Source organism: Petaurus breviceps, unplaced genomic scaffold, assembly GCF_028583685.1.
Source record: "Petaurus breviceps papuanus isolate PSGF00001 unplaced genomic scaffold, PetGlider_PUasm1.0 224, whole genome shotgun sequence".
NCBI lineage: Eukaryota > Metazoa > Chordata > Mammalia > Diprotodontia > Petauridae > Petaurus > Petaurus breviceps.
The window spans coordinates 4,423,944-4,435,310 of NW_027185887.1; the positions used below are offsets into that span (position 1 = coordinate 4,423,944).

Sequence of the window (11,367 nt, forward strand, 5' to 3'; positions counted from 1 at the left end):
CTGCCAGCACTAGAGTTCCTTCATTGTGGGGTCCCTCTTTCAGACCCTACCATACCATTTTTCTGGGGGTTGGATAGTGGAAGACCTTTAGTTAAGTCATAAGGATGCAGGCTAATTCTAAAGGTTGGAGACAAACTTTCTCTTTTCCTGGCATAACTGCACTTAGGATGCACTGTAGATCTTTTTTGTTTCCAAGAAGAGGCTGCTTTATTGGATTGGGGTATGCTAGCCCACCAGCTGTGCCTGCTCACTGGGGGCTGCCCTTGGCCCCGGCAGCTGCTGCTTCTTCTGCAGCCTGGCTTTGGGGCAGCTGCTCCTCCCCTCAGCAGTTTGGCCTTTCTCACCAGGGAGGGTGGCTGGGGGGACAACGTCCAGTTTGCTCTTCCTCTTTTTTGGCCCCTCAAAGGCTGGTGCTGGGCTCCCCGAGGCTCCGTTCACCACAGCCTGCGGCCCTCAGCCCTGGGTCTGCCTGGGGGCTGCGTCAGGGGTCCCCAAGGGTGGCCGTGGGCCTGCTGTGGTGCCATTCACCCCAGGACTGCATGGCATCTGATGTGGCTTCAGTCTCCTCTTCCTCTTCCCCACATCCTCCGTGGTGATGGCAGCAGCAGCGGGGCTCTTCTCGCCACCCTCCTGGTGTCTCTTGTGCTTCTTGGTCTCAGGGAGGAAGCCCTTCTTCCGCTTGTGTCTCCCTGGCTCCTTGGGGGCTGTGGCAGGGTCCTTGTTTTGAGAGACCCTGACCTTGTCCTCCTTGGGGTGCTGGACGCCCAGCAGCTTTAGGGCCTGCCAGGTGAGGTTGGAGAGACGCTCCGTGGTGCCCAGGTGGTCACTCTGCCGCAGGTCTGGAGCATGGCCAAAGGAGCCTCCAGGCTCGTGGGCAATTTCTCCTCCTTCACAGTCTTGATGAGGAAGATGAGGAGCTCCAGGGCCTTGAACAGCTTGAGGTGGGTGCTTTTGTTCACAGCCTTGCCCACCATTCTCAGACTCTCGGTGGTCTGCCTGACACTGTCTCCGATCAGCTCCTGCCAGGCCGGGCCCTCCAGGGACTGCCTCAACTCCTGTATCTGCAGGGCCTTCAGGAGCATCAAGCAAGCCTGGACCTGGTGGTAAGGCCGGGCTCTGGTTGTGATGAATGGGAGAATGACAGGCACCAGCTGCTGACAGATCATCGGGTGAAGAGGTCCACAAACGTGGCGGCTGTGAAAGGGCTGTTCCGCTTGGACAGGAAGCTTGTCAGTGCCTCAGTGTACAGCTGTGTCACCCGGGGCAGGTCCAGGCAGCTGGAGCCCTTCACTTGGGGTGTGGGGGGAGAGCTGACTTTCCCATGCTTCTTTGGGGACAGGGCAGCTGGCACCTCAGCAGTGTTCCCTTTTCAGGACCTGGAGCAAGTAGAGGGAGGCGCTGAAGTGGTAGAGGGCCACTGCAGAGTCTGCCTGGTGGCCAGCCGATGCACCAACTGCTCCAGCATGGCATGGCCATCCTCGGCCCGGCTGCCATGCTGTGGCAGTACAGCTTGGTCCGGCACAGCTGGTTCTTGAAGATGTCGGTGGTCTTGTGCAGGAAATCCTGCTCCTGCTTGGCTGAGTCGCGGCTCATGCTACGCTCGATGACCGCCAGCAGGGGCTCTATCAGATCCAGGACCAGAGGGTTCTCAGGGTGCTTAGTCACGAACCCCTCTACCAGGTCTAGAATTTTTATCTTGAAGTCACAGTGCAGGTTATTCTCCTTCTGCTTCTTGGCCTGCGCACGCAGCTTCTGCTCGGCAAAGAAGCTGGCAAGGCGCGCATCCAGGGCCATCATGGCATAGTTGTCCAGCTCCTCATCGCTGCTCTGCCATCAGCATCCAGAGCCTTCCCAGCCTGAAGCACTTTCATCAGTTGGTGCCGGAAGTTGCTGTCCATCTCCTCGGAGCCCCGGCCTTATTCTCGCTCCCCTGGCTGTCATCTGGGCCATCCTCATCCTCACCACTGGCCGACCCCTTCTCACTCCCATCCTCCCCAGCCATGACTGACCTCTTCCTCTGGCCTGGCTCCTCTGTGACCACCACCGTCCCATTCTCCTGCTGATCGGGGTCCAGCATGTCCAGTATCAGCTGCAAGCCCCACCAGTTTAGGTGTGGGCAGACGCAAGCGAACACGCTGCGGGAGACCTGGCGCATGAGGAGGCTGGGCTGGGCCAGCAATGCCAGCAGGATCTCCACCATCACTTCCACCTACTGGGGCTTCTCTGCACCAGCTGGTGCCTTCTTGGCCTTCTTGTCCAGAGCTTTCTCGATGCAGCTTTCTAAGTCACTCAACAGGTCCACACATTCACCAGGAGCCTTGAAAAGATGGATTCCCACCAGGAGCAGGAGCTGCTGGAAGGCCGTGATCTCAGCCCCATGGCTGTCCTTGATGACCTGCTGCAGATGATCTACAGACTGCAACATTCTGTCCCAGATGGCCTTCTCCTCCGCACTGAAGGGCTTCAAGGGCCGGACGTTCTTACTGTAGGACAGCAAAAGGGTCGCGTACTGCACCAGGTGCTGGGTCCAGAGCTGGCCGTCCACCATGACACCGTGGCCGGCCTTCCCTTTGGGCATGTTTGGCACCTCCTGGGGGCCTCTCCCAGCAAAGGCAGTGAGTTCAGGGTCTGCAACAAACTGAAGAAGGCGTTGGCAGAGGCCTCTCTGCTCTCACTGTCCAGTGGCACAGATACCTGCTGCTCAGACTCGGGGATATCCTTGGAAGGTTTCTTTGAATGAAAGAACGAATGAAAAAAGCAGAACCTGGCTATGTCCATGACAAAGGCTTCATTCTTCGTTACCTGGGGATTCTCCACAGCGCTGGTCAGTCTCTGAATGAGCCACTTCCGCAGGCAAAACACAGACCTCTTGGTAGTCACCTCACGCTGGCTTTCATCCTCCGCTGTGTTCTTCTGCTGCCTGGTGCTGAACTCAAGGCAGCTGCTGAGGTCGGGCTGCAGCGATGCAGCGCCTCAGGCCGCAGGTGCTTCACCACTGGCCACAGGCTAGGTACCACTGGGTAGCCCTGGTTGGTGAGGGAGGAGAAGGCCACCAGCACTGCCAGCTGCTTCTCGGGGTCTGCGAAGCCCTCCAGGAAGGAGCCCATGTACTTCTCCATCTCTGGGGCAAATCTGAAGCTTGAGGGGAGCTGAGCCAAGAGCACGCGGTCGCCACAGCAACACATCACTTCTCCATGGAGGACTACTTGGAGCTGCTCCAGGGACAGCCAGGACAGGGCCCTGCCCAGCAGGCAGAAGGCCGTGTAACAGAGTGCTCCTTGAGAAGGCCATCCTCCACCACAGCCTTCCAGAAGAGCTCGAAGGCCCCTCCTGGAGGGCAAGATCGAGTGCGCTAGCGGCAGCACCTTCTTCTTCTTCACAGACCTAGCTGCAGTTTAAAACTTCTACCAACCTGGGGACGCTCTCCTTGGTGACCACAGAAGCCGAGCCCAGCAGCTTCTTAAGCTTCTTGGGCTGCAGGAAGCCTGGGAACCTCTGGAGCCCGACCAGGAGGAGCTGAAGCTGCTCAGGGGAGCTGAAGGCTGAGGTGAAGTTAGTCTGAAGGGCGCATAACAGGACGGTCTCAAACACAGGCTCTGGGACCTCGGAAAGAATGTCCATCAGCGGTGCGGCGGGGCAGGTCCTCAAGGTGGTTTCGGTGTTGGGCCAGGCTCCGCAAGAGCTGGACGGCTTCCACCAATACCTTGTGGTCCTTTACCAGGCAGTCCGACTGAAACAAAGCTAGGACCCCAAAGAAGCTCCCTAAGGCCACATTCCGCAACAGCTTCTTTCTATGTAGGTCGTGCTTCTCCCGTATCTGCTCCAATATGATGCACAAAGGCACATTCTCCAAGCCCCGCAACACCTGGCTCAGCGCCAGGCTGAAGCCCGGCCGCTCGGCCTCGCGGGTGGCTCCCAGGCCCTCGATGAGCCGCTTCAGCGCCTACTATATTTCAGCCTCCTGGGGCAGCTCCCGCAGCCGCCCCACCAGCGCCTCCGTGGCCGCCAGCCGCTCGACTTGGGCCGGCTTGGCGATGCCCCAGAACAGGTCCAGAAAGTCCCTACTCTGTTTAGTCCTGTTTCAGACACATACTAGATGTATGACCAGAGACGTCACATGACCTCTCACTGACCCATACAACTCTCCGTTGCTATAAGTTACAGAACTCCATTGGTGGACGGAGTTTCCAAATTAGGAATTCACTACACTGATCAAATCAGAAGTCTGGATCAAAAAAAAAAAAAAGATCCAAAATAGGAATTTAACAGAATGCAACTTTTCTATGAAAATAACAAGTGTGAAACATAAAAGAAGTACATTATATATACATACATATATTATGCAAAATGAATAGAATAAGAGCAATGCACGCACTGATTTAAGACCATGAAGAAAATAATTACAAATAACAACACAATTTTGGAAATATACAGATATTAAAAGGGACTCATAAGAAATAAAGTATTATTGCTTTTTTTTGTTAAAGTTGTATTTAAAAATAAAAATGTAAATAGCTTGGTCATCATGGTTTTATTTGGACCTTTACTCCATACACTGCTTGATTATATGTTCATTTGTGTTTGTTGAGAGTTGTGTTAAGATTACCAAAACAAACAAACAAACAAAAAAACCCAAAACAAGACCTCAAGGATTGTTAAACATTACAAGTACAGAATAACGATGTGAAGACATTGGAAAATGGACACACACTTCACATAGACATATTCAGATGTGTGTGGGTATGTGTGTCTGTGGTATGTGGACAGAGAGAGAGAGAGACAGAGACAGAGACAGAAACAGAGAGACACAGAGACACAGAGAGACAGACAGAGAGAGAGACACAGAGAAACAGAGAGAGAGAGAGAGAGAGAGAGAGAGAGAGAGAGAGAGAGAGAGAGAGAATTATCATTACTATCAAATAATGACTTTAATCCCACATTCTTTGCTTCACAGAAAGAAAGGTAAAGCATCTGGCTATGAACAGTAGAGAAATTGTCCAGTGATAAACTTAATACATAAATGATTTTTCAAGTAATTCAAGTCTAGAGAGTATTTTTTTTTTATCCTGAATTATCAGGATTTGCTTCCAATATTAGAATAGTATCTTATATTCCTCAGTCTCTTCCAACTTCATTTTGTACTGAAAATCTGGTTTTTTTTTTTTTCTGAATTCATTTTTGGCTCACAAAGGGGAGAAAAACAAACAAAATATACCTTCCTGCCCAATTGATCACTAGTTGATTGTGTCTGGATAGTCTTCAACTAGCATGTTATGAAGTGAACAGTGTTTCATTTATACACTGTGGGTATTCTCCACACTTCCCAAATGTCCTTTCTTTTAGATCTGGGTGTCTCTTAGGTATTTAATAATGGTGTTCCCAAGGGAGCACACATGTTTTACCAAAGTGCAAAAAAAAAAAAAATCAAAAGAAGTTTAATAAAAGAATTATTTTGAAGCTCACATATATATATATATATATATATTTTTAATACTCTAGAGTCCTTAGCCTAACCTCCAAGATTCTCTCTAGTCTGTCTCTCATAAACTTTTTAACCTCATTTCCCACTACTCCATTATATGACCCTTCCTCCATAGCCAATATGTTTGTATTGGGCCCTAGGTGGTACGCTGATTTGAGCACCTGGCCTCATCTCCCTGAGTTCAAATCTGGCCTCAGATACTAAGTGTGTTACTCTGATCAAGTCACTTAACTATTTACCTCATTCCTTATCTGTAAAATGAGCTGGTGAAGGAAATGGCAAACTATCCAGTATTTCTGTGAAGAAAATCCAAAAAAGGGGTCACAAAGAGCTAGACATGACTAAAAAACAACTGAACAACAAAATTAATATTATTAACTTCATATTTATGCAATATGCATTTGTTGTTTTTTTGAGTGTAGGATTTATTTAATTCTTTCTACTTATAAATCCAATACCTTGGAGAATGCCCAAAACACAATAGCCACTTTATAACATGTTCGATTTACTGATAGAATATTTTGCTCAGTGGCTCTCAAACAGGTCATGGGCACATTCCTACCCCTCCTTTGCTCATTCCATCTCTCAACTTTTCCTCCTTTCTCGAGGCATATTCAAATCCTAGGTATTCTTAATGACTTGGCCTAAATCTCTTCTTCCTTGAATGCCTTCCTGAAATGTTTCTAGAACAGTGATCTCTCCTTCTCTGAGCCCCTATAGATTTCTATGCTTCCTGCCCCTCATTTATTATGGAGACATACATTATCTTATGAGATTTCAAACTATTTTCTCATATAGTTATTTAATATTCATCTTATATAGCTTACTGTACCCCTTAATTATTAATGTTCACTAAATAACTCTAAAATTAAGCTAATTTCAACAGTTCAACTCAATTCAATGAACATTTATTGAATGAATGCCTGCTCATTTCTAGGTGTAGGATATAACAAAGACCAAAAATAAAAACAAAATAAAACCCAGTGCTTGGACTCAGGGGATTTATGTTCTACTGGGGAAAACAATATATTAATAGACCAATAAATACAAAGTATAGGTCAAATAAAGATAAAATAATTTTTGAGGTGAATACTTAGAGCTGAGGTTTGGAACCAGATTTTAAAGGACTTTCAGTGCTGACCAAAGGAGTTTTTTTTAATTTTTATTTTTAATGTGGGTATTAAGCAATCACAATCCTGGCTAGTTGTCTTTATGGGTATATCACAAACTTTCTGAGCTTTAGTTTCACCATTTGCAAAGTGGGGATGTTAATGCTTGTAGTGCCTACATTATGGAATTGTCCATTCATTCTAGAGACATTTCAGTAGAGACAGTTGTGTAAGGAAGGAGCACTGCGCCCAGTCCTGAAAGGATAGAAAGGTTTTCTCAGAGTTTCTTCCCTCATGGAGGTTAATTTATAATGGCGAAAAATATCTATGTAGATAAACTACATGTAGGAAAGACTACATGGAAGAGGTGACATTTAAGTTTGTTTTCAAAGCATATAGATGGAGGGAAAAGAGAAAAAAAACAGGAAGTCAAAGCATAGGAAATAACCCAAGGAAAGGTCTGGAAGTGGAAGGGTAGATGCTGTTTTCATGGGACAGAGAATTTCTTGTTTTGGTTAGGATCACAATACCTCCAGAGAAAAATAACGTAAGATTATGTGAGAAAGATAGTGTGGTGTCAGATAGCAGAGGACTTTGAATTTGATCCAATTTCAATTTAACAGTCAAGAAGACAAGAAGAGTATAGATTAATGCAGAGGAAACAAGAGATAGCTAGCACGGATACCAAAAATCATAGTACAACATGATTTTGTCAGGTTAGGACTATGTATGGGCTAATTCTAATGAGATTAAATTTGATTGTAAAACTAGAACTAGTAATTATCCAATTCATTAACTTAAGTGGCATGGGCTTAAATAATTAATTCATTTCACCATTACATAGGCAAATAATTAAATGGATGTATAGGCCTTTTAATACATATTCTAATAGGGAGGATGCATCATAAATTAAATATTTGTCAGTATTAGCAACTCTATCTTTCTTCCACCTTTCTTGCCCCTCCCCCACTTTAAAGGATCCCCCATTTTATATTGCTAGGCTGTTTACTTTCTAATAGTTGAGGCACTGCATTTTTATTATCTGTGCTCTTCTACCAATGAAATCTTTATTTTTTCCCTTCTCATTTCTCTGAAGGTGATTGTGTAGTGAAGAGCAGAGTGACCTAGTCAGTAAGTTACAACTAGACTAATGTTCAACTTAACAGGGGATTTGGCTTTGACTTGGACAGTCACAGCTAAAATGCAGGGTTCTTTTGTGTTTTCAGAAAGATGAGTTCATCACATTAAATACAAGATAAGTATCTTGAAGCTTTCTGGCAGGTTTATGCGAAGGAAACTCAAAAAAGCTGGAGACTTTTTCAAGATTAATGCATTGGAATGCAAGCAATGCTAGTCTACCCAATTTTGGAATATGCTGAAAGAATGTTAAAAAGTTTACAATTTGTAGAATTAGAGAAGTCTGCCTACAGTGCCTACTATAGAATACAGCTCCACTTTTCCTCTCTTTAGGAAATCCTCTTTCTTTGGGGCCTGTATTAGGAAGCACCCTAGCACACTCAGGATGGCCTGCTAGCACAGGTTTTTTTTTTAATCTGCTTTATAAAGGAAAGACAGCTTTAAAGGGGTTAACAATCATACTTTAATTACAGAGAAAGAAGTGAATATGGAAAATATAAGCAGAGAAATTAGCACAGAGACCAACAGGGCTTTAGCTGTCTGAATATAGCAATATTGCTATTCACTTTACATGCATCACTGGATTGAGGGAGCAGAGGCATCTAAGCAGTCAGGGGACTCTGAACATATGACTACTCAGAGTCTCAACCAGGAAATCAAAAGATCCTTCTCATGAGAGAACCCCCAAAGCAAAATCCCAACTCATAGTATTATATACACTTCTCAGGGCCAGAAGGTATCACAACCCTCATGACTTAGGGACTGATTAGGTTAGTACCAAAATGTGTGAAAGCCTTCCTACAAGCAAACCTCCCCTAAGCAAGCATATCTTGAAGCAAGTTCCTCCTCCAGTGAGCTCTATGTGATTTAGGAAGTATCACAGTTGGGCACATGGGCCTGTTAATAGGTGGGGAAGATCTTCCTATTTCATTAACATTATAGGGCCTGACCCCAATGGCCCCTCCTCTGTGAAGCCTTCATACCTCTTCTCTATGAGGGAAAAGTATGTTAAGATGAGCAGCTACATTTTGTTTTAGCTTCTATTTTGTGACTAAGTAGTTTTAGGCATTTTTTTTTGTAATAAGATAAGCAAATGATTAGTATATTTTTTCCATTAGCAAATTTGATAAATAACTACTACTAATATGTATTATTCAAATTTAGTAAACAGCTACTAATGATAGGTATACCCCAGATATGACAAACTACTAATGACCATATATTTATCCAAAATTTAAGTAATTGACAAATGTTAATGACATTAGATTTTATTGACAGTTACTTTTCATCATAAGCTTAGATATTCAATCACCAATCAGAACTTAAATATTCTTACTTAGCCAGAATCATAAAAAACCCCAAAACAACAGCAAAACTTCCAGAGGCTCTAGCCATCAGTGTATTTCTAGTTGCAACTAGCATAAATTCCTGCATTCCCACACTTGGACATGTGTAAGTATCCTGACTATTATTGATAACAGTGTGGACTGATGGAGACTTCAGAGGAAGACATACATCCTTGGCCAGGCAAAGGAAAACCTTTGACATGAAAACCAGTATGAGACACACTGGGATTTTTAGGTATCAGATTAATAACTTCTTCCTGGAAGATTTGATATTTGTGCTATAGTCAATAAACTTGGATCACATGCATCGATAAGGGTCTTATTAGTACACCAGCAACCCTGCTCAGTATATACAATGATCAATCAATTTTATGCATGCACTGTGTATTACATCCTCACAAATCAAAATGATCACATTGTACTTTAATTTTCCTAGAGAACTTTACATAGAGCTTTGCTGTCATGCTATAATATAACAATTTTAATAGGTAACATTGACATGGCACTTAAGGTTTTCAAAGCTCTTTACATATCTTATCATATTGGTATTCACAACAATCCTATTATCCTTATTTTGCAGATGAAGAAACTGAGACTGAGTGACTTGCCCAGGGTCTCATAGCTAGTAAGTATCTAAGGCAGGATTGAATAATTTTTCCTCATCACAAGTCCAAAGTCTATTCCCTGTATTATTTAGCTGCTTCTAGTCTACTGTGTATCATACTTACGTATATACATGTCATGTCAACATCTTTCCTACCTCTCATCAAAATATAAGTTCTTTGAGAACTGGAGCTGCTTATTTTTTATTCAAAGCTACCATGTTATTAGTAGTGGGACTGGGCTTTTGAGTGATCACTACTTTTCCAACCTGGGTATGATAGGGGAAAGAAGGAAGAAAGGAAGAGAAAGAGGGAGGAAAGGAGGGGGGGAGGGAGGGACAGAGGAAGAAAAGGAGAGAGAGGGAAGGGAGAAGGAAGGAAAAAAAGAAAAAAAGGAGGGAGTGAGGAAGAAAGGGAGGGAAAGAAAAATATAAATGGTTTTTGATGTTCAAAAGTACTCTAGGTATGAAGAAAATTCACAGAAACATAAACCAAGTCATCATCATCGTCCTGCATCAAATTCATAGTTTTGATAGAATTTTATCTCTTCTTTTGCTCAGGAAAGAAAAAAGAAAAATGTAGAACTCAATGCAAGTGTTCCCCTATCTTCTTCAGCGATTTTAAGGGGAAAAACTTACTTCTCTTCACTTCGACACTAGTGCACATTCAAATACTTTGAACACAGTACTTAAGTATTTTTTGAATCATAATTGATTTTATTTTATTCATTTCTTTTATTTTATTATAATAAAAGTTATTACTTTTCCTCTATTCTCTTCCTTTTGCTTATTTCCCATAAGAAAAGGTGAAATGTAAAAGAAAACAACCAATTAAATAATTTGTAAGTAATTAAACAATTGATTTTGTTTAGTTACTAGTATTTAGCCTGTTTTGACACAAAATTGACACTGCTGATTACAGTAAGTTAGCTCCCTCTTCACCTGGACAATTTTTTGCTCTATTCTGATGAGATGTGATTAAACATGTTTTTTTGCTGCCCAGTGGGAAGATCTATTTATCACTGACGAACATGAATATCTTAAGGTATCATGTGCTAGGCTTGTAAATTACTGTGGTTAGCCAGGATAAAAAAACAAAACAAAAAAACCCAAAATAAAAAACAAAACATAAAAAAACAAACATAGACAAGAAACAATAATCAAAGTTGAGACGAGGGGAGAACACCATATAGCTTAATTAAATAGACAGTGGAAGAAAAATCACCAACTAGAACTAGAAGGATAAAAAGTAATAATGAATAGGAAGCTGTGAGAAATACCTCCAAGGTAAGAAAAGGATTTGTCATATTGTTTATAATTAGTATACAAAGAATAAAATGATTTTTCTTTCCCCTTAAAATCACTGAAGAAGATAAGGGAACACCTGTGTTGAGTTCTACATTTTCTTTTTTCTTTCCTGAGCAAAATAAGAGGTAAAATTCTATCAAAACTATGAGTTTGATGCAGGAGGATGATGATGACTTGGTTTATGTTTCTGTGCATTTTCTTCATACCTAGAATACTTTTGAACATCAAAAACCATTTATATTTTTCTTTCCCTCCCTCCCTCCCTCCTTACCTCCTTCCTTCTTTCCTTCCTTCCTTCCTTCCTTCCTTCCTTCCTTCCTTCCTTCCTTCCTTCCTTCCTTCCTTCCTTCCTTCCTTCCTTCCTCCCTTCCTTCCTACCTCCCT

At 43.4% G+C, this 11,367-nt stretch overlaps 1 pseudogene; it reads right to left on the bottom strand.

The window, feature by feature from the left end:
• Window positions 1–453: 453 nt before the first annotated feature.
• LOC138166489 (myb-binding protein 1A pseudogene) lies at window positions 454–6,791 on the bottom strand (annotated as a pseudogene).
• Window positions 6,792–11,367: the final 4,576 nt, after the last annotated feature.